At 48.1% G+C, this 21841-nt stretch overlaps 40 non-coding genes across 40 annotated transcripts; all 40 read left to right on the forward strand.

Annotated features, from left to right (window-relative positions):
- The first annotated feature begins 368 nt into the window (after positions 1 to 368).
- Positions 369 to 441, forward strand: Trnar-ucg (transfer RNA arginine (anticodon UCG)). Its single transcript has one exon. It is a non-coding gene; the product is annotated as a tRNA-Arg (tRNA).
- Positions 442 to 880: 439 nt separating this feature from the next.
- On the forward strand, positions 881 to 953 carry Trnak-cuu (transfer RNA lysine (anticodon CUU)). The gene has a single exon. It is a non-coding gene; the product is annotated as a tRNA-Lys (tRNA).
- A 321-nt stretch (positions 954 to 1274) lies between these two features.
- Trnat-agu (transfer RNA threonine (anticodon AGU)) lies at positions 1275 to 1346 on the forward strand. Its single transcript has one exon. It is a non-coding gene; the product is annotated as a tRNA-Thr (tRNA).
- A 1312-nt stretch (positions 1347 to 2658) lies between these two features.
- Positions 2659 to 2731, forward strand: Trnar-ucg (transfer RNA arginine (anticodon UCG)). The gene has a single exon. It is a non-coding gene; the product is annotated as a tRNA-Arg (tRNA).
- A 439-nt stretch (positions 2732 to 3170) lies between these two features.
- Positions 3171 to 3243, forward strand: Trnak-cuu (transfer RNA lysine (anticodon CUU)). The gene has a single exon. It is a non-coding gene; the product is annotated as a tRNA-Lys (tRNA).
- Positions 3244 to 3564: 321 nt separating this feature from the next.
- Positions 3565 to 3636, forward strand: Trnat-agu (transfer RNA threonine (anticodon AGU)). Its single transcript has one exon. It is a non-coding gene; the product is annotated as a tRNA-Thr (tRNA).
- A 536-nt stretch (positions 3637 to 4172) lies between these two features.
- Positions 4173 to 4245, forward strand: Trnar-ucg (transfer RNA arginine (anticodon UCG)). The gene has a single exon. It is a non-coding gene; the product is annotated as a tRNA-Arg (tRNA).
- Positions 4246 to 4684: 439 nt separating this feature from the next.
- On the forward strand, positions 4685 to 4757 carry Trnak-cuu (transfer RNA lysine (anticodon CUU)). The gene has a single exon. It is a non-coding gene; the product is annotated as a tRNA-Lys (tRNA).
- A 321-nt stretch (positions 4758 to 5078) lies between these two features.
- Positions 5079 to 5150, forward strand: Trnat-agu (transfer RNA threonine (anticodon AGU)). Its single transcript has one exon. It is a non-coding gene; the product is annotated as a tRNA-Thr (tRNA).
- A 536-nt stretch (positions 5151 to 5686) lies between these two features.
- Trnar-ucg (transfer RNA arginine (anticodon UCG)) lies at positions 5687 to 5759 on the forward strand. Its single transcript has one exon. It is a non-coding gene; the product is annotated as a tRNA-Arg (tRNA).
- A 439-nt stretch (positions 5760 to 6198) lies between these two features.
- Trnak-cuu (transfer RNA lysine (anticodon CUU)) lies at positions 6199 to 6271 on the forward strand. Its single transcript has one exon. It is a non-coding gene; the product is annotated as a tRNA-Lys (tRNA).
- Positions 6272 to 6592: 321 nt separating this feature from the next.
- On the forward strand, positions 6593 to 6664 carry Trnat-agu (transfer RNA threonine (anticodon AGU)). The gene has a single exon. It is a non-coding gene; the product is annotated as a tRNA-Thr (tRNA).
- A 536-nt stretch (positions 6665 to 7200) lies between these two features.
- Positions 7201 to 7273, forward strand: Trnar-ucg (transfer RNA arginine (anticodon UCG)). The gene has a single exon. It is a non-coding gene; the product is annotated as a tRNA-Arg (tRNA).
- Positions 7274 to 7712: 439 nt separating this feature from the next.
- On the forward strand, positions 7713 to 7785 carry Trnak-cuu (transfer RNA lysine (anticodon CUU)). The gene has a single exon. It is a non-coding gene; the product is annotated as a tRNA-Lys (tRNA).
- A 321-nt stretch (positions 7786 to 8106) lies between these two features.
- On the forward strand, positions 8107 to 8178 carry Trnat-agu (transfer RNA threonine (anticodon AGU)). Its single transcript has one exon. It is a non-coding gene; the product is annotated as a tRNA-Thr (tRNA).
- A 536-nt stretch (positions 8179 to 8714) lies between these two features.
- Trnar-ucg (transfer RNA arginine (anticodon UCG)) lies at positions 8715 to 8787 on the forward strand. The gene has a single exon. It is a non-coding gene; the product is annotated as a tRNA-Arg (tRNA).
- Positions 8788 to 9226: 439 nt separating this feature from the next.
- On the forward strand, positions 9227 to 9299 carry Trnak-cuu (transfer RNA lysine (anticodon CUU)). The gene has a single exon. It is a non-coding gene; the product is annotated as a tRNA-Lys (tRNA).
- A 321-nt stretch (positions 9300 to 9620) lies between these two features.
- Positions 9621 to 9692, forward strand: Trnat-agu (transfer RNA threonine (anticodon AGU)). The gene has a single exon. It is a non-coding gene; the product is annotated as a tRNA-Thr (tRNA).
- A 536-nt stretch (positions 9693 to 10228) lies between these two features.
- Trnar-ucg (transfer RNA arginine (anticodon UCG)) lies at positions 10229 to 10301 on the forward strand. Its single transcript has one exon. It is a non-coding gene; the product is annotated as a tRNA-Arg (tRNA).
- Positions 10302 to 10740: 439 nt separating this feature from the next.
- Trnak-cuu (transfer RNA lysine (anticodon CUU)) lies at positions 10741 to 10813 on the forward strand. The gene has a single exon. It is a non-coding gene; the product is annotated as a tRNA-Lys (tRNA).
- Positions 10814 to 11134: 321 nt separating this feature from the next.
- Positions 11135 to 11206, forward strand: Trnat-agu (transfer RNA threonine (anticodon AGU)). The gene has a single exon. It is a non-coding gene; the product is annotated as a tRNA-Thr (tRNA).
- Positions 11207 to 11745: 539 nt separating this feature from the next.
- On the forward strand, positions 11746 to 11818 carry Trnar-ucg (transfer RNA arginine (anticodon UCG)). Its single transcript has one exon. It is a non-coding gene; the product is annotated as a tRNA-Arg (tRNA).
- A 439-nt stretch (positions 11819 to 12257) lies between these two features.
- Trnak-cuu (transfer RNA lysine (anticodon CUU)) lies at positions 12258 to 12330 on the forward strand. Its single transcript has one exon. It is a non-coding gene; the product is annotated as a tRNA-Lys (tRNA).
- Positions 12331 to 12651: 321 nt separating this feature from the next.
- Positions 12652 to 12723, forward strand: Trnat-agu (transfer RNA threonine (anticodon AGU)). The gene has a single exon. It is a non-coding gene; the product is annotated as a tRNA-Thr (tRNA).
- A 536-nt stretch (positions 12724 to 13259) lies between these two features.
- Trnar-ucg (transfer RNA arginine (anticodon UCG)) lies at positions 13260 to 13332 on the forward strand. The gene has a single exon. It is a non-coding gene; the product is annotated as a tRNA-Arg (tRNA).
- Positions 13333 to 13771: 439 nt separating this feature from the next.
- On the forward strand, positions 13772 to 13844 carry Trnak-cuu (transfer RNA lysine (anticodon CUU)). The gene has a single exon. It is a non-coding gene; the product is annotated as a tRNA-Lys (tRNA).
- A 321-nt stretch (positions 13845 to 14165) lies between these two features.
- On the forward strand, positions 14166 to 14237 carry Trnat-agu (transfer RNA threonine (anticodon AGU)). The gene has a single exon. It is a non-coding gene; the product is annotated as a tRNA-Thr (tRNA).
- A 1439-nt stretch (positions 14238 to 15676) lies between these two features.
- On the forward strand, positions 15677 to 15749 carry Trnar-ucg (transfer RNA arginine (anticodon UCG)). Its single transcript has one exon. It is a non-coding gene; the product is annotated as a tRNA-Arg (tRNA).
- A 439-nt stretch (positions 15750 to 16188) lies between these two features.
- Positions 16189 to 16261, forward strand: Trnak-cuu (transfer RNA lysine (anticodon CUU)). Its single transcript has one exon. It is a non-coding gene; the product is annotated as a tRNA-Lys (tRNA).
- A 321-nt stretch (positions 16262 to 16582) lies between these two features.
- Positions 16583 to 16654, forward strand: Trnat-agu (transfer RNA threonine (anticodon AGU)). The gene has a single exon. It is a non-coding gene; the product is annotated as a tRNA-Thr (tRNA).
- A 536-nt stretch (positions 16655 to 17190) lies between these two features.
- Trnar-ucg (transfer RNA arginine (anticodon UCG)) lies at positions 17191 to 17263 on the forward strand. The gene has a single exon. It is a non-coding gene; the product is annotated as a tRNA-Arg (tRNA).
- A 439-nt stretch (positions 17264 to 17702) lies between these two features.
- On the forward strand, positions 17703 to 17775 carry Trnak-cuu (transfer RNA lysine (anticodon CUU)). Its single transcript has one exon. It is a non-coding gene; the product is annotated as a tRNA-Lys (tRNA).
- A 321-nt stretch (positions 17776 to 18096) lies between these two features.
- Positions 18097 to 18168, forward strand: Trnat-agu (transfer RNA threonine (anticodon AGU)). Its single transcript has one exon. It is a non-coding gene; the product is annotated as a tRNA-Thr (tRNA).
- A 536-nt stretch (positions 18169 to 18704) lies between these two features.
- On the forward strand, positions 18705 to 18777 carry Trnar-ucg (transfer RNA arginine (anticodon UCG)). Its single transcript has one exon. It is a non-coding gene; the product is annotated as a tRNA-Arg (tRNA).
- A 439-nt stretch (positions 18778 to 19216) lies between these two features.
- Trnak-cuu (transfer RNA lysine (anticodon CUU)) lies at positions 19217 to 19289 on the forward strand. The gene has a single exon. It is a non-coding gene; the product is annotated as a tRNA-Lys (tRNA).
- Positions 19290 to 19610: 321 nt separating this feature from the next.
- Positions 19611 to 19682, forward strand: Trnat-agu (transfer RNA threonine (anticodon AGU)). The gene has a single exon. It is a non-coding gene; the product is annotated as a tRNA-Thr (tRNA).
- A 536-nt stretch (positions 19683 to 20218) lies between these two features.
- Positions 20219 to 20291, forward strand: Trnar-ucg (transfer RNA arginine (anticodon UCG)). The gene has a single exon. It is a non-coding gene; the product is annotated as a tRNA-Arg (tRNA).
- Positions 20292 to 20730: 439 nt separating this feature from the next.
- Trnak-cuu (transfer RNA lysine (anticodon CUU)) lies at positions 20731 to 20803 on the forward strand. Its single transcript has one exon. It is a non-coding gene; the product is annotated as a tRNA-Lys (tRNA).
- Positions 20804 to 21124: 321 nt separating this feature from the next.
- On the forward strand, positions 21125 to 21196 carry Trnat-agu (transfer RNA threonine (anticodon AGU)). The gene has a single exon. It is a non-coding gene; the product is annotated as a tRNA-Thr (tRNA).
- A 536-nt stretch (positions 21197 to 21732) lies between these two features.
- Trnar-ucg (transfer RNA arginine (anticodon UCG)) lies at positions 21733 to 21805 on the forward strand. The gene has a single exon. It is a non-coding gene; the product is annotated as a tRNA-Arg (tRNA).
- Positions 21806 to 21841: the final 36 nt, after the last annotated feature.

Raw genomic sequence — 21841 nt, forward strand, 5'->3', positions numbered from 1 at the left:
AGAATGCCGACGTGAAATACTTAGTTCTTGTGATGTATTTTCTACCCCTGATAGAGACCCTCGCGGCTGTCGTCGTCGTCGGCGCCGCCGCCGCTTTGGTAATAGCGGCAACTCGCCATTGTATCTCATAGGGTGAGGTACCTTCTGCAACCGACTGAGATGGCACTAAGCGATTGAAGCTGATTTGCACGCTCTTGTTTGATGAGCGTCATAAGGGCTTGAATGTAACTTGCGATGGGACACAGCAAGAAGTAGCGTCGCATTTTTAGTACTGAAATTGGAGAATTGCGTCAAAGATGGTAAATTCATTCCGGGAAGTGCACAAATGGCGGTAATGAGGTGTGTTTGGGGAAGCGTATTGCGCCAGTGACCGTGTGGCCTAATGGATAAGGCGTCGGACTTCGGATCCGAAGATTGCAGGTTCGAATCCTGTCACGGTCGAGTTTTTCCAGTTCTGCAAAAGATGCATGCTGTTTTACTGTGTTGTTTGAGTACTACAAAACTAGTTGAAAGTTGCTGCTGTCCGCTTCCTGGCTGCAAACCGGCGTCTACCTGAAGCTCAAGCAAGACAAGGGTGATCTGTAGCGAAATTTTCGGCACAGAGCCGTTCAGGAGAGTTTTTGTTGGAACTACTGCGTCTGATTCAGGGCCCAAGAGCTACGCCACAGGCGTGTGCGCACAGTCGAGCATGTGTGTTGAATAATGGTGCTGATAGCCACGTATCATTTGAAGCAGATTTGATGCCTTTCGGAGACAATTTTTCATTGAATGGGATTGTAGCTCATTTGTGGCAGCAGGAGATAAGCTGTAGTCAAAAGGATCTTCCATAGATGGTCGCAGGTCCCATCAGTATTGTATGGCTCGTAAAGCATTGTGTGGAGCCCGGCTAGCTCAGTCGGTAGAGCATGAGACTCTTAATCTCAGGGTCGTGGGTTCGAGCCCCACGCTGGGCGGCGCAAAATTTTGTGTCTACGCGGATGCAACCTGCGCCCCTCTCGTGAGCCTTGCGTAACGAACGTAACGGGTTACGACGATGCCTAGCTTCGTATGAATATCAGAGGAATGGTATTTGAAGCTGAAAGTAACTCTGAAATGAAATAAATGTGTTGTTTTGGAATTTTAGGTGTACATCGATATCGTGTGAGATGTGTAGGAAAGCAGCAGCTGTGCTAACTAAATGCAAATAATGGTCGCTAATGCGGTGCGTTTCCAGCTGAAGATCTCCGATTCACTAGTCCATAAGAACAAAGTACCCGAAAAGCGCGCTAGGAGGCGCCTCCTTAGCTCAGTGGCAGAGCGCTGGTCTAGTAAACCAGAGGTCGTGAGTTCGATCCTCACAGGAGGCAAATGAATTTTGTAAAAGCCCCTCCCACCGTGGCCCTTTCGAAAAAAGCGGTCAAGGATAAAACAAATTATAAATGGGTGCGGTATTTAAGAAATGCTCTCGCAAATGAATAGTGCGAATGGTGCTATTAAAGTAGGCACCAGAAACTGCTGCTTCCCACGTCCCACCTGGTCTCCATCTCTCCACCCTCCTTACCCTCTCCCAAGGTGGCTTCCGCCAGCTCCCCCTCCCTGATGATGTCCTCCTCCCCTCCATCTACCCCTCCTATCAACTTTGACCCTGCCCCCCCCCACTTCCTGTGTCCTTTCCTTTAGGCACCCTCCCTCCCTTCTCTTCCCTTCCCTTCCCTTCCCTTCCCTTCTCTTTCCTTTTTCCCCGTCACCTCCCTCCACCGCTCTTCCCCCGGGCTTCCCCTCCCCCTTCCTCCCTCCCCCCTTTCTCCCCTGCCCGTGGCATCTCTGCTCTCCCCTCTCGCTCTCCCACTCCCCTTCCTCCTCCTCCTCTCTTGGCAGGTCCCCGGACTCGCACACGCATAGTGAACATTCGCGCGCCGGAGGTCATCGCCATTAGTGTCTCGTGTGTGTGTCTTCGTTTGTGTCTAGTGTTTGTTCGCCGGAACGCCGCCACTGTTCACGTGTACCATCGCCATCGTCCCTGTTTTGTGCGCCGTGTCCACGAGTGTCAGTGATGTTTTCTCATCAGGCGTGAACGGCTCCGTGTTTTTTGTTTTTTGGTGTCTACATTGTTTTGCCCGCCATTTTTGATTGTATTCTCTGTGTCCCCTCTATTTCTTACTTATTGTAAATCTCAAGGCTGAAGAGCGGCGTACTCAGCTGCTGCCAGCCCGCCTTATGTAAGGTGATATAAAATTACAATAAAGGAAAAAAAAAAAAAAAAAAAAAAAAAAAAAAAAAAAAAACTGCTGCTTTTGGGAGTCTCCGGAGAATGCCGACGTGAAATACTTAGTTCTTGTGATGTATTTTCTACCCCTGATACAGACCCTCGCGGCTGTCGTCGTCGTCGTCGGCGCCGCCGCCGCTTTGGTAATAGCGGCAACTCGCCATTGTATCTCATAGGGTGAGGTACCTTCTGCAACCGACTGAGATGGCACTAAGCGATTGAAGCTGATTTGCACGCTCTTGTTTGATGAGCGTCATAAGGGCTTGAATGTAACTTGCGATGGGACACAGCAAGAAGTAGCGTCGCATTTTTAGTACTGAAATTGGAGAATTGCGTCAAAGATGGTAAATTCATTCCGGGAAGTGCACAAATGGCGGTAATGAGGTGTGTTTGGGGAAGCGTATTGCGCCAGTGACCGTGTGGCCTAATGGATAAGGCGTCGGACTTCGGATCCGAAGATTGCAGGTTCGAATCCTGTCACGGTCGAGTTTTTCCAGTTCTGCAAAAGATGCATGCTGTTTTACTGTGTTGTTTGAGTACTACAAAACTAGTTGAAAGTTGCTGCTGTCCGCTTCCTGGCTGCAAACCGGCGTCTACCTGAAGCTCAAGCAAGACAAGGGTGATCTGTAGCGAAATTTTCGGCACAGAGCCGTTCAGGAGAGTTTTTGTTGGAACTACTGCGTCTGATTCAGGGCCCAAGAGCTACGCCACAGGCGTCTGCGCACAGTCGAGCATGTGTGTTGAATAATGGTGCTGATAGCCACGTATCATTTGAAGCAGATTTGATGCCTTTCGGAGACAATTTTTCATTGAATGGGATTGTAGCTCATTTGTGGCAGCAGGAGATAAGCTGTAGTCAAAAGGATCTTCCATAGATGGTCGCAGGTCCCATCAGTATTGTATGGCTCGTAAAGCATTGTGTGGAGCCCGGCTAGCTCAGTCGGTAGAGCATGAGACTCTTAATCTCAGGGTCGTGGGTTCGAGCCCCACGCTGGGCGGCGCAAAATTTTGTGTCTACGCGGATGCAACCTGCGCCCCTCTCGTGAGCCTTGCGTAACGAACGTAACGGGTTACGACGATGCCTAGCTTCGTATGAATATCAGAGGAATGGTATTTGAAGCTGAAAGTAACTCTGAAATGAAATAAATGTGTTGTTTTGGAATTTTAGGTGTACATCGATATCGTGTGAGATGTGTAGGAAAGCAGCAGCTGTGCTAACTAAATGCAAATAATGGTCGCTAATGCGGTGCGTTTCCAGCTGAAGATCTCCGATTCACTAGTCCATAAGAACAAAGTACCCGAAAAGCGCGCTAGGAGGCGCCTCCTTAGCTCAGTGGCAGAGCGCTGGTCTAGTAAACCAGAGGTCGTGAGTTCGATCCTCACAGGAGGCAAATGAATTTTGTAAAAGCCCCTCCCACCGTGGCCCTTTCGAAAAAAGCGGTCAAGGATAAAACAAATTATAAATGGGTGCGGTATTTAAGAAATGCTCTCGCAAATGAATAGTGCGAATGGTGCTATTAAAGTAGGCACCAGAAACTGCTGCTTTTGGGAGTCTCCGGAGAATGCCGACGTGAAATACTTAGTTCTTGTGATGTATTTTCTACCCCTGATACAGACCCTCGCGGCTGTCGTCGTCGTCGGCGCCGCCGCCGCTTTGGTAATAGCGGCAACTCGCCATTGTATCTCATAGGGTGAGGTACCTTCTGCAACCGACTGAGATGGCACTAAGCGATTGAAGCTGATTTGCACGCTCTTGTTTGATGAGCGTCATAAGGGCTTGAATGTAACTTGCGATGGGACACAGCAAGAAGTAGCGTCGCATTTTTAGTACTGAAATTGGAGAATTGCGTCAAAGATGGTAAATTCATTCCGGGAAGTGCACAAATGGCGGTAATGAGGTGTGTTTGGGGAAGCGTATTGCGCCAGTGACCGTGTGGCCTAATGGATAAGGCGTCGGACTTCGGATCCGAAGATTGCAGGTTCGAATCCTGTCACGGTCGAGTTTTTCCAGTTCTGCAAAAGATGCATGCTGTTTTACTGTGTTGTTTGAGTACTACAAAACTAGTTGAAAGTTGCTGCTGTCCGCTTCCTGGCTGCAAACCGGCGTCTACCTGAAGCTCAAGCAAGACAAGGGTGATCTGTAGCGAAATTTTCGGCACAGAGCCGTTCAGGAGAGTTTTTGTTGGAACTACTGCGTCTGATTCAGGGCCCAAGAGCTACGCCACAGGCGTCTGCGCACAGTCGAGCATGTGTGTTGAATAATGGTGCTGATAGCCACGTATCATTTGAAGCAGATTTGATGCCTTTCGGAGACAATTTTTCATTGAATGGGATTGTAGCTCATTTGTGGCAGCAGGAGATAAGCTGTAGTCAAAAGGATCTTCCATAGATGGTCGCAGGTCCCATCAGTATTGTATGGCTCGTAAAGCATTGTGTGGAGCCCGGCTAGCTCAGTCGGTAGAGCATGAGACTCTTAATCTCAGGGTCGTGGGTTCGAGCCCCACGCTGGGCGGCGCAAAATTTTGTGTCTACGCGGATGCAACCTGCGCCCCTCTCGTGAGCCTTGCGTAACGAACGTAACGGGTTACGACGATGCCTAGCTTCGTATGAATATCAGAGGAATGGTATTTGAAGCTGAAAGTAACTCTGAAATGAAATAAATGTGTTGTTTTGGAATTTTAGGTGTACATCGATATCGTGTGAGATGTGTAGGAAAGCAGCAGCTGTGCTAACTAAATGCAAATAATGGTCGCTAATGCGGTGCGTTTCCAGCTGAAGATCTCCGATTCACTAGTCCATAAGAACAAAGTACCCGAAAAGCGCGCTAGGAGGCGCCTCCTTAGCTCAGTGGCAGAGCGCTGGTCTAGTAAACCAGAGGTCGTGAGTTCGATCCTCACAGGAGGCAAATGAATTTTGTAAAAGCCCCTCCCACCGTGGCCCTTTCGAAAAAAGCGGTCAAGGATAAAACAAATTATAAATGGGTGCGGTATTTAAGAAATGCTCTCGCAAATGAATAGTGCGAATGGTGCTATTAAAGTAGGCACCAGAAACTGCTGCTTTTGGGAGTCTCCGGAGAATGCCGACGTGAAATACTTAGTTCTTGTGATGTATTTTCTACCCCTGATACAGACCCTCGCGGCTGTCGTCGTCGTCGGCGCCGCCGCCGCTTTGGTAATAGCGGCAACTCGCCATTGTATCTCATAGGGTGAGGTACCTTCTGCAACCGACTGAGATGGCACTAAGCGATTGAAGCTGATTTGCACGCTCTTGTTTGATGAGCGTCATAAGGGCTTGAATGTAACTTGCGATGGGACACAGCAAGAAGTAGCGTCGCATTTTTAGTACTGAAATTGGAGAATTGCGTCAAAGATGGTAAATTCATTCCGGGAAGTGCACAAATGGCGGTAATGAGGTGTGTTTGGGGAAGCGTATTGCGCCAGTGACCGTGTGGCCTAATGGATAAGGCGTCGGACTTCGGATCCGAAGATTGCAGGTTCGAATCCTGTCACGGTCGAGTTTTTCCAGTTCTGCAAAAGATGCATGCTGTTTTACTGTGTTGTTTGAGTACTACAAAACTAGTTGAAAGTTGCTGCTGTCCGCTTCCTGGCTGCAAACCGGCGTCTACCTGAAGCTCAAGCAAGACAAGGGTGATCTGTAGCGAAATTTTCGGCACAGAGCCGTTCAGGAGAGTTTTTGTTGGAACTACTGCGTCTGATTCAGGGCCCAAGAGCTACGCCACAGGCGTCTGCGCACAGTCGAGCATGTGTGTTGAATAATGGTGCTGATAGCCACGTATCATTTGAAGCAGATTTGATGCCTTTCGGAGACAATTTTTCATTGAATGGGATTGTAGCTCATTTGTGGCAGCAGGAGATAAGCTGTAGTCAAAAGGATCTTCCATAGATGGTCGCAGGTCCCATCAGTATTGTATGGCTCGTAAAGCATTGTGTGGAGCCCGGCTAGCTCAGTCGGTAGAGCATGAGACTCTTAATCTCAGGGTCGTGGGTTCGAGCCCCACGCTGGGCGGCGCAAAATTTTGTGTCTACGCGGATGCAACCTGCGCCCCTCTCGTGAGCCTTGCGTAACGAACGTAACGGGTTACGACGATGCCTAGCTTCGTATGAATATCAGAGGAATGGTATTTGAAGCTGAAAGTAACTCTGAAATGAAATAAATGTGTTGTTTTGGAATTTTAGGTGTACATCGATATCGTGTGAGATGTGTAGGAAAGCAGCAGCTGTGCTAACTAAATGCAAATAATGGTCGCTAATGCGGTGCGTTTCCAGCTGAAGATCTCCGATTCACTAGTCCATAAGAACAAAGTACCCGAAAAGCGCGCTAGGAGGCGCCTCCTTAGCTCAGTGGCAGAGCGCTGGTCTAGTAAACCAGAGGTCGTGAGTTCGATCCTCACAGGAGGCAAATGAATTTTGTAAAAGCCCCTCCCACCGTGGCCCTTTCGAAAAAAGCGGTCAAGGATAAAACAAATTATAAATGGGTGCGGTATTTAAGAAATGCTCTCGCAAATGAATAGTGCGAATGGTGCTATTAAAGTAGGCACCAGAAACTGCTGCTTTTGGGAGTCTCCGGAGAATGCCGACGTGAAATACTTAGTTCTTGTGATGTATTTTCTACCCCTGATACAGACCCTCGCGGCTGTCGTCGTCGTCGGCGCCGCCGCCGCTTTGGTAATAGCGGCAACTCGCCATTGTATCTCATAGGGTGAGGTACCTTCTGCAACCGACTGAGATGGCACTAAGCGATTGAAGCTGATTTGCACGCTCTTGTTTGATGAGCGTCATAAGGGCTTGAATGTAACTTGCGATGGGACACAGCAAGAAGTAGCGTCGCATTTTTAGTACTGAAATTGGAGAATTGCGTCAAAGATGGTAAATTCATTCCGGGAAGTGCACAAATGGCGGTAATGAGGTGTGTTTGGGGAAGCGTATTGCGCCAGTGACCGTGTGGCCTAATGGATAAGGCGTCGGACTTCGGATCCGAAGATTGCAGGTTCGAATCCTGTCACGGTCGAGTTTTTCCAGTTCTGCAAAAGATGCATGCTGTTTTACTGTGTTGTTTGAGTACTACAAAACTAGTTGAAAGTTGCTGCTGTCCGCTTCCTGGCTGCAAACCGGCGTCTACCTGAAGCTCAAGCAAGACAAGGGTGATCTGTAGCGAAATTTTCGGCACAGAGCCGTTCAGGAGAGTTTTTGTTGGAACTACTGCGTCTGATTCAGGGCCCAAGAGCTACGCCACAGGCGTCTGCGCACAGTCGAGCATGTGTGTTGAATAATGGTGCTGATAGCCACGTATCATTTGAAGCAGATTTGATGCCTTTCGGAGACAATTTTTCATTGAATGGGATTGTAGCTCATTTGTGGCAGCAGGAGATAAGCTGTAGTCAAAAGGATCTTCCATAGATGGTCGCAGGTCCCATCAGTATTGTATGGCTCGTAAAGCATTGTGTGGAGCCCGGCTAGCTCAGTCGGTAGAGCATGAGACTCTTAATCTCAGGGTCGTGGGTTCGAGCCCCACGCTGGGCGGCGCAAAATTTTGTGTCTACGCGGATGCAACCTGCGCCCCTCTCGTGAGCCTTGCGTAACGAACGTAACGGGTTACGACGATGCCTAGCTTCGTATGAATATCAGAGGAATGGTATTTGAAGCTGAAAGTAACTCTGAAATGAAATAAATGTGTTGTTTTGGAATTTTAGGTGTACATCGATATCGTGTGAGATGTGTAGGAAAGCAGCAGCTGTGCTAACTAAATGCAAATAATGGTCGCTAATGCGGTGCGTTTCCAGCTGAAGATCTCCGATTCACTAGTCCATAAGAACAAAGTACCCGAAAAGCGCGCTAGGAGGCGCCTCCTTAGCTCAGTGGCAGAGCGCTGGTCTAGTAAACCAGAGGTCGTGAGTTCGATCCTCACAGGAGGCAAATGAATTTTGTAAAAGCCCCTCCCACCGTGGCCCTTTCGAAAAAAGCGGTCAAGGATAAAACAAATTATAAATGGGTGCGGTATTTAAGAAATGCTCTCGCAAATGAATAGTGCGAATGGTGCTATTAAAGTAGGCACCAGAAACTGCTGCTTTTGGGAGTCTCCGGAGAATGCCGACGTGAAATACTTAGTTCTTGTGATGTATTTTCTACCCCTGATAGAGACCCTCGCGGCTGTCGTCGTCGTCGGCGCCGCCGCCGCTTTGGTAATAGCGGCAACTCGCCATTGTATCTCATAGGGTGAGGTACCTTCTGCAACCGACTGAGATGGCACTAAGCGATTGAAGCTGATTTGCACGCTCTTGTTTGATGAGCGTCATAAGGGCTTGAATGTAACTTGCGATGGGACACAGCAAGAAGTAGCGTCGCATTTTTAGTACTGAAATTGGAGAATTGCGTCAAAGATGGTAAATTCATTCCGGGAAGTGCACAAATGGCGGTAATGAGGTGTGTTTGGGGAAGCGTATTGCGCCAGTGACCGTGTGGCCTAATGGATAAGGCGTCGGACTTCGGATCCGAAGATTGCAGGTTCGAATCCTGTCACGGTCGAGTTTTTCCAGTTCTGCAAAAGATGCATGCTGTTTTACTGTGTTGTTTGAGTACTACAAAACTAGTTGAAAGTTGCTGCTGTCCGCTTCCTGGCTGCAAACCGGCGTCTACCTGAAGCTCAAGCAAGACAAGGGTGATCTGTAGCGAAATTTTCGGCACAGAGCCGTTCAGGAGAGTTTTTGTTGGAACTACTGCGTCTGATTCAGGGCCCAAGAGCTACGCCACAGGCGTCTGCGCACAGTCGAGCATGTGTGTTGAATAATGGTGCTGATAGCCACGTATCATTTGAAGCAGATTTGATGCCTTTCGGAGACAATTTTTCATTGAATGGGATTGTAGCTCATTTGTGGCAGCAGGAGATAAGCTGTAGTCAAAAGGATCTTCCATAGATGGTCGCAGGTCCCATCAGTATTGTATGGCTCGTAAAGCATTGTGTGGAGCCCGGCTAGCTCAGTCGGTAGAGCATGAGACTCTTAATCTCAGGGTCGTGGGTTCGAGCCCCACGCTGGGCGGCGCAAAATTTTGTGTCTACGCGGATGCAACCTGCGCCCCTCTCGTGAGCCTTGCGTAACGAACGTAACGGGTTACGACGATGCCTAGCTTCGTATGAATATCAGAGGAATGGTATTTGAAGCTGAAAGTAACTCTGAAATGAAATAAATGTGTTGTTTTGGAATTTTAGGTGTACATCGATATCGTGTGAGATGTGTAGGAAAGCAGCAGCTGTGCTAACTAAATGCAAATAATGGTCGCTAATGCGGTGCGTTTCCAGCTGAAGATCTCCGATTCACTAGTCCATAAGAACAAAGTACCCGAAAAGCGCGCTAGGAGGCGCCTCCTTAGCTCAGTGGCAGAGCGCTGGTCTAGTAAACCAGAGGTCGTGAGTTCGATCCTCACAGGAGGCAAATGAATTTTGTAAAAGCCCCTCCCACCGTGGCCCTTTCGAAAAAAGCGGTCAAGGATAAAACAAATTATAAATGGGTGCGGTATTTAAGAAATGCTCTCGCAAATGAATAGTGCGAATGGTGCTATTAAAGTAGGCACCAGAAACTGCTGCTTTTGGGAGTCTCCGGAGAATGCCGACGTGAAATACTTAGTTCTTGTGATGTATTTTCTACCCCTGATAGAGACCCTCGCGGCTGTCGTCGTCGTCGGCGCCGCCGCCGCTTTGGTAATAGCGGCAACTCGCCATTGTATCTCATAGGGTGAGGTACCTTCTGCAACCGACTGAGATGGCACTAAGCGATTGAAGCTGATTTGCACGCTCTTGTTTGATGAGCGTCATAAGGGCTTGAATGTAACTTGCGATGGGACACAGCAAGAAGTAGCGTCGCATTTTTAGTACTGAAATTGGAGAATTGCGTCAAAGATGGTAAATTCATTCCGGGAAGTGCACAAATGGCGGTAATGAGGTGTGTTTGGGGAAGCGTATTGCGCCAGTGACCGTGTGGCCTAATGGATAAGGCGTCGGACTTCGGATCCGAAGATTGCAGGTTCGAATCCTGTCACGGTCGAGTTTTTCCAGTTCTGCAAAAGATGCATGCTGTTTTACTGTGTTGTTTGAGTACTACAAAACTAGTTGAAAGTTGCTGCTGTCCGCTTCCTGGCTGCAAACCGGCGTCTACCTGAAGCTCAAGCAAGACAAGGGTGATCTGTAGCGAAATTTTCGGCACAGAGCCGTTCAGGAGAGTTTTTGTTGGAACTACTGCGTCTGATTCAGGGCCCAAGAGCTACGCCACAGGCGTCTGCGCACAGTCGAGCATGTGTGTTGAATAATGGTGCTGATAGCCACGTATCATTTGAAGCAGATTTGATGCCTTTCGGAGACAATTTTTCATTGAATGGGATTGTAGCTCATTTGTGGCAGCAGGAGATAAGCTGTAGTCAAAAGGATCTTCCATAGATGGTCGCAGGTCCCATCAGTATTGTATGGCTCGTAAAGCATTGTGTGGAGCCCGGCTAGCTCAGTCGGTAGAGCATGAGACTCTTAATCTCAGGGTCGTGGGTTCGAGCCCCACGCTGGGCGGCGCAAAATTTTGTGTCTACGCGGATGCAACCTGCGCCCCTCTCGTGAGCCTTGCGTAACGAACGTAACGGGTTACGACGATGCCTAGCTTCGTATGAATATCAGAGGAATGGTATTTGAAGCTGAAAGTAACTCTGAAATGAAATAAATGTGTTGTTTTGGAATTTTAGGTGTACATCGATATCGTGTGAGATGTGTAGGAAAGCAGCAGCTGTGCTAACTAAATGCAAATAATGGTCGCTAATGCGGTGCGTTTCCAGCTGAAGATCTCCGATTCACTAGTCCATAAGAACAAAGTACCCGAAAAGCGCGCTAGGAGGCGCCTCCTTAGCTCAGTGGCAGAGCGCTGGTCTAGTAAACCAGAGGTCGTGAGTTCGATCCTCACAGGAGGCAAATGAATTTTGTAAAAGCCCCTCCCACCGTGGCCCTTTCGAAAAAAGCGGTCAAGGATAAAACAAATTATAAATGGGTGCGGTATTTAAGAAATGCTCTCGCAAATGAATAGTGCGAATGGTGCTATTAAAGTAGGCACCAGAAACTGCTGCTTTTGGGAGTCTCCGGAGAATGCCGACGTGAAATACTTAGTTCTTGTGATGTATTTTCTACCCCTGATAGAGACCCTCGCGGCTGTCGTCGTCGTCGTCGGCGCCGCCGCCGCTTTGGTAATAGCGGCAACTCGCCATTGTATCTCATAGGGTGAGGTACCTTCTGCAACCGACTGAGATGGCACTAAGCGATTGAAGCTGATTTGCACGCTCTTGTTTGATGAGCGTCATAAGGGCTTGAATGTAACTTGCGATGGGACACAGCAAGAAGTAGCGTCGCATTTTTAGTACTGAAATTGGAGAATTGCGTCAAAGATGGTAAATTCATTCCGGGAAGTGCACAAATGGCGGTAATGAGGTGTGTTTGGGGAAGCGTATTGCGCCAGTGACCGTGTGGCCTAATGGATAAGGCGTCGGACTTCGGATCCGAAGATTGCAGGTTCGAATCCTGTCACGGTCGAGTTTTTCCAGTTCTGCAAAAGATGCATGCTGTTTTACTGTGTTGTTTGAGTACTACAAAACTAGTTGAAAGTTGCTGCTGTCCGCTTCCTGGCTGCAAACCGGCGTCTACCTGAAGCTCAAGCAAGACAAGGGTGATCTGTAGCGAAATTTTCGGCACAGAGCCGTTCAGGAGAGTTTTTGTTGGAACTACTGCGTCTGATTCAGGGCCCAAGAGCTACGCCACAGGCGTCTGCGCACAGTCGAGCATGTGTGTTGAATAATGGTGCTGATAGCCACGTATCATTTGAAGCAGATTTGATGCCTTTCGGAGACAATTTTTCATTGAATGGGATTGTAGCTCATTTGTGGCAGCAGGAGATAAGCTGTAGTCAAAAGGATCTTCCATAGATGGTCGCAGGTCCCATCAGTATTGTATGGCTCGTAAAGCATTGTGTGGAGCCCGGCTAGCTCAGTCGGTAGAGCATGAGACTCTTAATCTCAGGGTCGTGGGTTCGAGCCCCACGCTGGGCGGCGCAAAATTTTGTGTCTACGCGGATGCAACCTGCGCCCCTCTCGTGAGCCTTGCGTAACGAACGTAACGGGTTACGACGATGCCTAGCTTCGTATGAATATCAGAGGAATGGTATTTGAAGCTGAAAGTAACTCTGAAATGAAATAAATGTGTTGTTTTGGAATTTTAGGTGTACATCGATATCGTGTGAGATGTGTAGGAAAGCAGCAGCTGTGCTAACTAAATGCAAATAATGGTCGCTAATGCGGTGCGTTTCCAGCTGAAGATCTCCGATTCACTAGTCCATAAGAACAAAGTACCCGAAAAGCGCGCTAGGAGGCGCCTCCTTAGCTCAGTGGCAGAGCGCTGGTCTAGTAAACCAGAGGTCGTGAGTTCGATCCTCACAGGAGGCAAATGAATTTTGTAAAAGCCCCTCCCACCGTGGCCCTTTCGAAAAAAGCGGTCAAGGATAAAACAAATTATAAATGGGTGCGGTATTTAAGAAATGCTCTCGCAAATGAATAGTGCGAATGGTGCTATTAAAGTAGGCACCAGAAACTGCTGCTTTTGGGAGTCTCCGGAGAATGCCGACGTGAAATACTTAGTTCTTGTGATGTATTTTCTACCCCTGATACAGACCCTCGCGGCTGTCGTCGTCGTCGGCGCCGCCGCCGCTTTGGTAATAGCGGCAACTCGCCATTGTATCTCATAGGGTGAGGTACCTTCTGCAACCGACTGAGATGGCACTAAGCGATTGAAGCTGATTTGCACGCTCTTGTTTGATGAGCGTCATAAGGGCTTGAATGTAACTTGCGATGGGACACAGCAAGAAGTAGCGTCGCATTTTTAGTACTGAAATTGGAGAATTGCGTCAAAGATGGTAAATTCATTCCGGGAAGTGCACAAATGGCGGTAATGAGGTGTGTTTGGGGAAGCGTATTGCGCCAGTGACCGTGTGGCCTAATGGATAAGGCGTCGGACTTCGGATCCGAAGATTGCAGGTTCGAATCCTGTCACGGTCGAGTTTTTCCAGTTCTGCAAAAGATGCATGCTGTTTTACTGTGTTGTTTGAGTACTACAAAACTAGTTGAAAGTTGCTGCTGTCCGCTTCCTGGCTGCAAACCGGCGTCTACCTGAAGCTCAAGCAAGACAAGGGTGATCTGTAGCGAAATTTTCGGCACAGAGCCGTTCAGGAGAGTTTTTGTTGGAACTACTGCGTCTGATTCAGGGCCCAAGAGCTACGCCACAGGCGTCTGCGCACAGTCGAGCATGTGTGTTGAATAATGGTGCTGATAGCCACGTATCATTTGAAGCAGATTTGATGCCTTTCGGAGACAATTTTTCATTGAATGGGATTGTAGCTCATTTGTGGCAGCAGGAGATAAGCTGTAGTCAAAAGGATCTTCCATAGATGGTCGCAGGTCCCATCAGTATTGTATGGCTCGTAAAGCATTGTGTGGAGCCCGGCTAGCTCAGTCGGTAGAGCATGAGACTCTTAATCTCAGGGTCGTGGGTTCGAGCCCCACGCTGGGCGGCGCAAAATTTTGTGTCTACGCGGATGCAACCTGCGCCCCTCTCGTGAGCCTTGCGTAACGAACGTAACGGGTTACGACGATGCCTAGCTTCGTATGAATATCAGAGGAATGGTATTTGAAGCTGAAAGTAACTCTGAAATGAAATAAATGTGTTGTTTTGGAATTTTAGGTGTACATCGATATCGTGTGAGATGTGTAGGAAAGCAGCAGCTGTGCTAACTAAATGCAAATAATGGTCGCTAATGCGGTGCGTTTCCAGCTGAAGATCTCCGATTCACTAGTCCATAAGAACAAAGTACCCGAAAAGCGCGCTAGGAGGCGCCTCCTTAGCTCAGTGGCAGAGCGCTGGTCTAGTAAACCAGAGGTCGTGAGTTCGATCCTCACAGGAGGCAAATGAATTTTGTAAAAGCCCCTCCCACCGTGGCCCTTTCGAAAAAAGCGGTCAAGGATAAAACAAATTATAAATGGGTGCGGTATTTAAGAAATGCTCTCGCAAATGAATAGTGCGAATGGTGCTATTAAAGTAGGCACCAGAAACTGCTGCTTTTGGGAGTCTCCGGAGAATGCCGACGTGAAATACTTAGTTCTTGTGATGTATTTTCTACCCCTGATACAGACCCTCGCGGCTGTCGTCGTCGTCGTCGGCGCCGCCGCCGCTTTGGTAATAGCGGCAACTCGCCATTGTACGAGGGTTGGTCAAAAAGTAATGCCTCCCATTTTTTTTCTACTTAAAGAAATTAAGTTAAGTGAAAAATTTGAATTTGGCGCCATTCCTCAAACCTTCTTCTGCAATCCACTGCAGTAGTAACTTTCTGTGTCAACAGGTGGCAGCACAGCAGAAGTTTGTAAGATGGCCGACATCGATGTTCGTTTGAGACAGCGTTGTGTGATTGAATTCTTGAATGCAGAAGGTGAAACGCCCATACGCATTCATGAAAGACTGAAGAAGGTGTATGGTGTTGTGACAGTGGATGTCAGCACTGTTAGACGATGGGTTCGTCGTTGTAAGGAAGCTGAAGGGCAAACACCGTTGACTGACGAAAAGCGGAGCGGCAGGCCGATGAGTGCAGTGACTCCAATAAATTCTGTTCAATACGTCACAACCCTCAAAAAACTTAAAGCACGTCTTCAGCGAGTTCGCCCAACAAAATCAATGGCAGATGTTCTTCTTTTGCATGACAATGCAAGACCACACACCAGTCGTCACACCTCTGACGAGATTGTCAAAATTGGATGGGAAGTTTTGCCTCATCCCCCATACAGCCCTGACCTGGCACCATCAGACTTCCATCTGTTCGGGCCACTAAAAGAAGCTCATCGTGGGATTCATTTTGAAGATGAGGAGGCCGTCAAAACATCCGTGCGTCAATGGCTTAGGAAGCAGAGCTGTGATTTTTACCGTGCTGGGATACATGCCCTTGTTCAAAGATGGACCAAAACTGTAGAGATGGGCGGAGATTACATTGAAAAATGACAAAATGATCCTCAATGTTGTGGTTTTCAACCTATGTAATTGCATTTAAATTTCCTGACAATTAAACGTAGAAAACAAAATAGGAGGCATTACTTTTTGACTGACCCTCGTATATCATAGGGTGAGGTACCTTCTGCAACCGACTGAGATGGCACTAAGCGATTGAAGCTGATTTGCACGCTCTTGTTTGATGAGCGTCATAAGGGCTTGAATGTAACTTGCGATGGGACACAGCAAGAAGTAGCGTCGCATTTTTAGTACTGAAATTGGAGAATTGCGTCAAAGATGGTAAATTCATTCCGGGAAGTGCACAAATGGCGGTAATGAGGTGTGTTTGGGGAAGCGTATTGCGCCAGTGACCGTGTGGCCTAATGGATAAGGCGTCGGACTTCGGATCCGAAGATTGCAGGTTCGAATCCTGTCACGGTCGAGTTTTTCCAGTTCTGCAAAAGATGCATGCTGTTTTACTGTGTTGTTTGAGTACTACAAAACTAGTTGAAAGTTGCTGCTGTCCGCTTCCTGGCTGCAAACCGGCGTCTACCTGAAGCTCAAGCAAGACAAGGGTGATCTGTAGCGAAATTTTCGGCACAGAGCCGTTCAGGAGAGTTTTTGTTGGAACTACTGCGTCTGATTCAGGGCCCAAGAGCTACGCCACAGGCGTCTGCGCACAGTCGAGCATGTGTGTTGAATAATGGTGCTGATAGCCACGTATCATTTGAAGCAGATTTGATGCCTTTCGGAGACAATTTTTCATTGAATGGGATTGTAGCTCATTTGTGGCAGCAGGAGATAAGCTGTAGTCAAAAGGATCTTCCATAGATGGTCGCAGGTCCCATCAGTATTGTATGGCTCGTAAAGCATTGTGTGGAGCCCGGCTAGCTCAGTCGGTAGAGCATGAGACTCTTAATCTCAGGGTCGTGGGTTCGAGCCCCACGCTGGGCGGCGCAAAATTTTGTGTCTACGCGGATGCAACCTGCGCCCCTCTCGTGAGCCTTGCGTAACGAACGTAACGGGTTACGACGATGCCTAGCTTCGTATGAATATCAGAGGAATGGTATTTGAAGCTGAAAGTAACTCTGAAATGAAATAAATGTGTTGTTTTGGAATTTTAGGTGTACATCGATATCGTGTGAGATGTGTAGGAAAGCAGCAGCTGTGCTAACTAAATGCAAATAATGGTCGCTAATGCGGTGCGTTTCCAGCTGAAGATCTCCGATTCACTAGTCCATAAGAACAAAGTACCCGAAAAGCGCGCTAGGAGGCGCCTCCTTAGCTCAGTGGCAGAGCGCTGGTCTAGTAAACCAGAGGTCGTGAGTTCGATCCTCACAGGAGGCAAATGAATTTTGTAAAAGCCCCTCCCACCGTGGCCCTTTCGAAAAAAGCGGTCAAGGATAAAACAAATTATAAATGGGTGCGGTATTTAAGAAATGCTCTCGCAAATGAATAGTGCGAATGGTGCTATTAAAGTAGGCACCAGAAACTGCTGCTTTTGGGAGTCTCCGGAGAATGCCGACGTGAAATACTTAGTTCTTGTGATGTATTTTCTACCCCTGATACAGACCCTCGCGGCTGTCGTCGTCGTCGGCGCCGCCGCCGCTTTGGTAATAGCGGCAACTCGCCATTGTATCTCATAGGGTGAGGTACCTTCTGCAACCGACTGAGATGGCACTAAGCGATTGAAGCTGATTTGCACGCTCTTGTTTGATGAGCGTCATAAGGGCTTGAATGTAACTTGCGATGGGACACAGCAAGAAGTAGCGTCGCATTTTTAGTACTGAAATTGGAGAATTGCGTCAAAGATGGTAAATTCATTCCGGGAAGTGCACAAATGGCGGTAATGAGGTGTGTTTGGGGAAGCGTATTGCGCCAGTGACCGTGTGGCCTAATGGATAAGGCGTCGGACTTCGGATCCGAAGATTGCAGGTTCGAATCCTGTCACGGTCGAGTTTTTCCAGTTCTGCAAAAGATGCATGCTGTTTTACTGTGTTGTTTGAGTACTACAAAACTAGTTGAAAGTTGCTGCTGTCCGCTTCCTGGCTGCAAACCGGCGTCTACCTGAAGCTCAAGCAAGACAAGGGTGATCTGTAGCGAAATTTTCGGCACAGAGCCGTTCAGGAGAGTTTTTGTTGGAACTACTGCGTCTGATTCAGGGCCCAAGAGCTACGCCACAGGCGTCTGCGCACAGTCGAGCATGTGTGTTGAATAATGGTGCTGATAGCCACGTATCATTTGAAGCAGATTTGATGCCTTTCGGAGACAATTTTTCATTGAATGGGATTGTAGCTCATTTGTGGCAGCAGGAGATAAGCTGTAGTCAAAAGGATCTTCCATAGATGGTCGCAGGTCCCATCAGTATTGTATGGCTCGTAAAGCATTGTGTGGAGCCCGGCTAGCTCAGTCGGTAGAGCATGAGACTCTTAATCTCAGGGTCGTGGGTTCGAGCCCCACGCTGGGCGGCGCAAAATTTTGTGTCTACGCGGATGCAACCTGCGCCCCTCTCGTGAGCCTTGCGTAACGAACGTAACGGGTTACGACGATGCCTAGCTTCGTATGAATATCAGAGGAATGGTATTTGAAGCTGAAAGTAACTCTGAAATGAAATAAATGTGTTGTTTTGGAATTTTAGGTGTACATCGATATCGTGTGAGATGTGTAGGAAAGCAGCAGCTGTGCTAACTAAATGCAAATAATGGTCGCTAATGCGGTGCGTTTCCAGCTGAAGATCTCCGATTCACTAGTCCATAAGAACAAAGTACCCGAAAAGCGCGCTAGGAGGCGCCTCCTTAGCTCAGTGGCAGAGCGCTGGTCTAGTAAACCAGAGGTCGTGAGTTCGATCCTCACAGGAGGCAAATGAATTTTGTAAAAGCCCCTCCCACCGTGGCCCTTTCGAAAAAAGCGGTCAAGGATAAAACAAATTATAAATGGGTGCGGTATTTAAGAAATGCTCTCGCAAATGAATAGTGCGAATGGTGCTATTAAAGTAGGCACCAGAAACTGCTGCTTTTGGGAGTCTCCGGAGAATGCCGACGTGAAATACTTAGTTCTTGTGATGTATTTTCTACCCCTGATAGAGACCCTCGCGGCTGTCGTCGTCGTCGGCGCCGCCGCCGCTTTGGTAATAGCGGCAACTCGCCATTGTATCTCATAGGGTGAGGTACCTTCTGCAACCGACTGAGATGGCACTAAGCGATTGAAGCTGATTTGCACGCTCTTGTTTGATGAGCGTCATAAGGGCTTGAATGTAACTTGCGATGGGACACAGCAAGAAGTAGCGTCGCATTTTTAGTACTGAAATTGGAGAATTGCGTCAAAGATGGTAAATTCATTCCGGGAAGTGCACAAATGGCGGTAATGAGGTGTGTTTGGGGAAGCGTATTGCGCCAGTGACCGTGTGGCCTAATGGATAAGGCGTCGGACTTCGGATCCGAAGATTGCAGGTTCGAATCCTGTCACGGTCGAGTTTTTCCAGTTCTGCAAAAGATGCATGCTGTTTTACTGTGTTGTTTGAGTACTACAAAACTAGTTGAAAGTTGCTGCTGTCCGCTTCCTGGCTGCAAACCGGCGTCTACCTGAAGCTCAAGCAAGACAAGGGTGATCTGTAGCGAAATTTTCGGCACAGAGCCGTTCAGGAGAGTTTTTGTTGGAACTACTGCGTCTGATTCAGGGCCCAAGAGCTACGCCACAGGCGTCTGCGCACAGTCGAGCATGTGTGTTGAATAATGGTGCTGATAGCCACGTATCATTTGAAGCAGATTTGATGCCTTTCGGAGACAATTTTTCATTGAATGGGATTGTAGCTCATTTGTGGCAGCAGGAGATAAGCTGTAGTCAAAAGGATCTTCCATAGATGGTCGCAGGTCCCATCAGTATTGTATGGCTCGTAAAGCATTGTGTGGAGCCCGGCTAGCTCAGTCGGTAGAGCATGAGACTCTTAATCTCAGGGTCGTGGGTTCGAGCCCCACGCTGGGCGGCGCAAAATTTTGTGTCTACGCGGATGCAACCTGCGCCCCTCTCGTGAGCCTTGCGTAACGAACGTAACGGGTTACGACGATGCCTAGCTTCGTATGAATATCAGAGGAATGGTATTTGAAGCTGAAAGTAACTCTGAAATGAAATAAATGTGTTGTTTTGGAATTTTAGGTGTACATCGATATCGTGTGAGATGTGTAGGAAAGCAGCAGCTGTGCTAACTAAATGCAAATAATGGTCGCTAATGCGGTGCGTTTCCAGCTGAAGATCTCCGATTCACTAGTCCATAAGAACAAAGTACCCGAAAAGCGCGCTAGGAGGCGCCTCCTTAGCTCAGTGGCAGAGCGCTGGTCTAGTAAACCAGAGGTCGTGAGTTCGATCCTCACAGGAGGCAAATGAATTTTGTAAAAGCCCCTCCCACCGTGGCCCTTTCGAAAAAAGCGGTCAAGGATAAAACAAATTATAAATGGGTGCGGTATTTAAGAAATGCTCTCGCAAATGAATAGTGCGAATGGTGCTATTAAAGTAGGCACCAGAAACTGCTGCTTTTGGGAGTCTCCGGAGAATGCCGACGTGAAATACTTAGTTCTTGTGATGTATTTTCTACCCCTGATACAGACCCTCGCGGCTGTCGTCGTCGTCGGCGCCGCCGCCGCTTTGGTAATAGCGGCAACTCGCCATTGTATCTCATAGGGTGAGGTACCTTCTGCAACCGACTGAGATGGCACTAAGCGATTGAAGCTGATTTGCACGCTCTTGTTTGATGAGCGTCATAAGGGCTTGAATGTAACTTGCGATGGGACACAGCAAGAAGTAGCGTCGCATTTTTAGTACTGAAATTGGAGAATTGCGTCAAAGATGGTAAATTCATTCCGGGAAGTGCACAAATGGCGGTAATGAGGTGTGTTTGGGGAAGCGTATTGCGCCAGTGACCGTGTGGCCTAATGGATAAGGCGTCGGACTTCGGATCCGAAGATTGCAGGTTCGAATCCTGTCACGGTCGAGTTTTTCCAGTTCTGCAAAAGATGCATGCTGTTTTACTGTGTTGTTTGAGTACTACAAAACTAGTTGAAAGTTGCTGCTGTCCGCTTCCTGGCTGCAAACCGGCGTCTACCTGAAGCTCAAGCAAGACAAGGGTGATCTGTAGCGAAATTTTCGGCACAGAGCCGTTCAGGAGAGTTTTTGTTGGAACTACTGCGTCTGATTCAGGGCCCAAGAGCTACGCCACAGGCGTCTGCGCACAGTCGAGCATGTGTGTTGAATAATGGTGCTGATAGCCACGTATCATTTGAAGCAGATTTGATGCCTTTCGGAGACAATTTTTCATTGAATGGGATTGTAGCTCATTTGTGGCAGCAGGAGATAAGCTGTAGTCAAAAGGATCTTCCATAGATGGTCGCAGGTCCCATCAGTATTGTATGGCTCGTAAAGCATTGTGTGGAGCCCGGCTAGCTCAGTCGGTAGAGCATGAGACTCTTAATCTCAGGGTCGTGGGTTCGAGCCCCACGCTGGGCGGCGCAAAATTTTGTGTCTACGCGGATGCAACCTGCGCCCCTCTCGTGAGCCTTGCGTAACGAACGTAACGGGTTACGACGATGCCTAGCTTCGTATGAATATCAGAGGAATGGTATTTGAAGCTGAAAGTAACTCTGAAATGAAATAAATGTGTTGTTTTGGAATTTTAGGTGTACATCGATATCGTGTGAGATGTGTAGGAAAGCAGCAGCTGTGCTAACTAAATGCAAATAATGGTCGCTAATGCGGTGCGTTTCCAGCTGAAGATCTCCGATTCACTAGTCCATAAGAACAAAGTACCCGAAAAGCGCGCTAGGAGGCGCCTCCTTAGCTCAGTGGCAGAGCGCTGGTCTAGTAAACCAGAGGTCGTGAGTTCGATCCTCACAGGAGGCAAATGAATTTTGTAAAAGCCCCTCCCACCGTGGCCCTTTCGAAAAAAGCGGTCAAGGATAAAACAAATTATAAATGGGTGCGGTATTTAAGAAATGCTCTCGCAAATGAATAGTGCGAATGGTGCTATTAAAGTAGGCACCAGAAACTGCTGCTTTTGGGAGTCTCCGGAGAATGCCGACGTGAAATACTTAGTTCTTGTGATGTATTTTCTACCCCTGATACAGACCCTCGCGGCTGTCGTCGTCGTCGGCGCCGCCGCCGCTTTGGTAATAGCGGCAACTCGCCATTGTATCTCATAGGGTGAGGTACCTTCTGCAACCGACTGAGATGGCACTAAGCGATTGAAGCTGATTTGCACGCTCTTGTTTGATGAGCGTCATAAGGGCTTGAATGTAACTTGCGATGGGACACAGCAAGAAGTAGCGTCGCATTTTTAGTGCTGAAATTGGAGAATTGCGTCAAAGATGGTAAATTCATTCCGGGAAGTGCACAAATGGCGGTAATGAGGTGTGTTTGGGGAAGCGTATTGCGCCAGTGACCGTGTGGCCTAATGGATAAGGCGTCGGACTTCGGATCCGAAGATTGCAGGTTCGAATCCTGTCACGGTCGAGTTTTTCCAGTTCTGCAAAAGATGCATGCTGTTTT

This window comes from Schistocerca nitens, chromosome 8 (genome assembly GCF_023898315.1).
Source record: "Schistocerca nitens isolate TAMUIC-IGC-003100 chromosome 8, iqSchNite1.1, whole genome shotgun sequence".
Lineage (NCBI taxonomy): Eukaryota > Metazoa > Arthropoda > Insecta > Orthoptera > Acrididae > Schistocerca > Schistocerca nitens.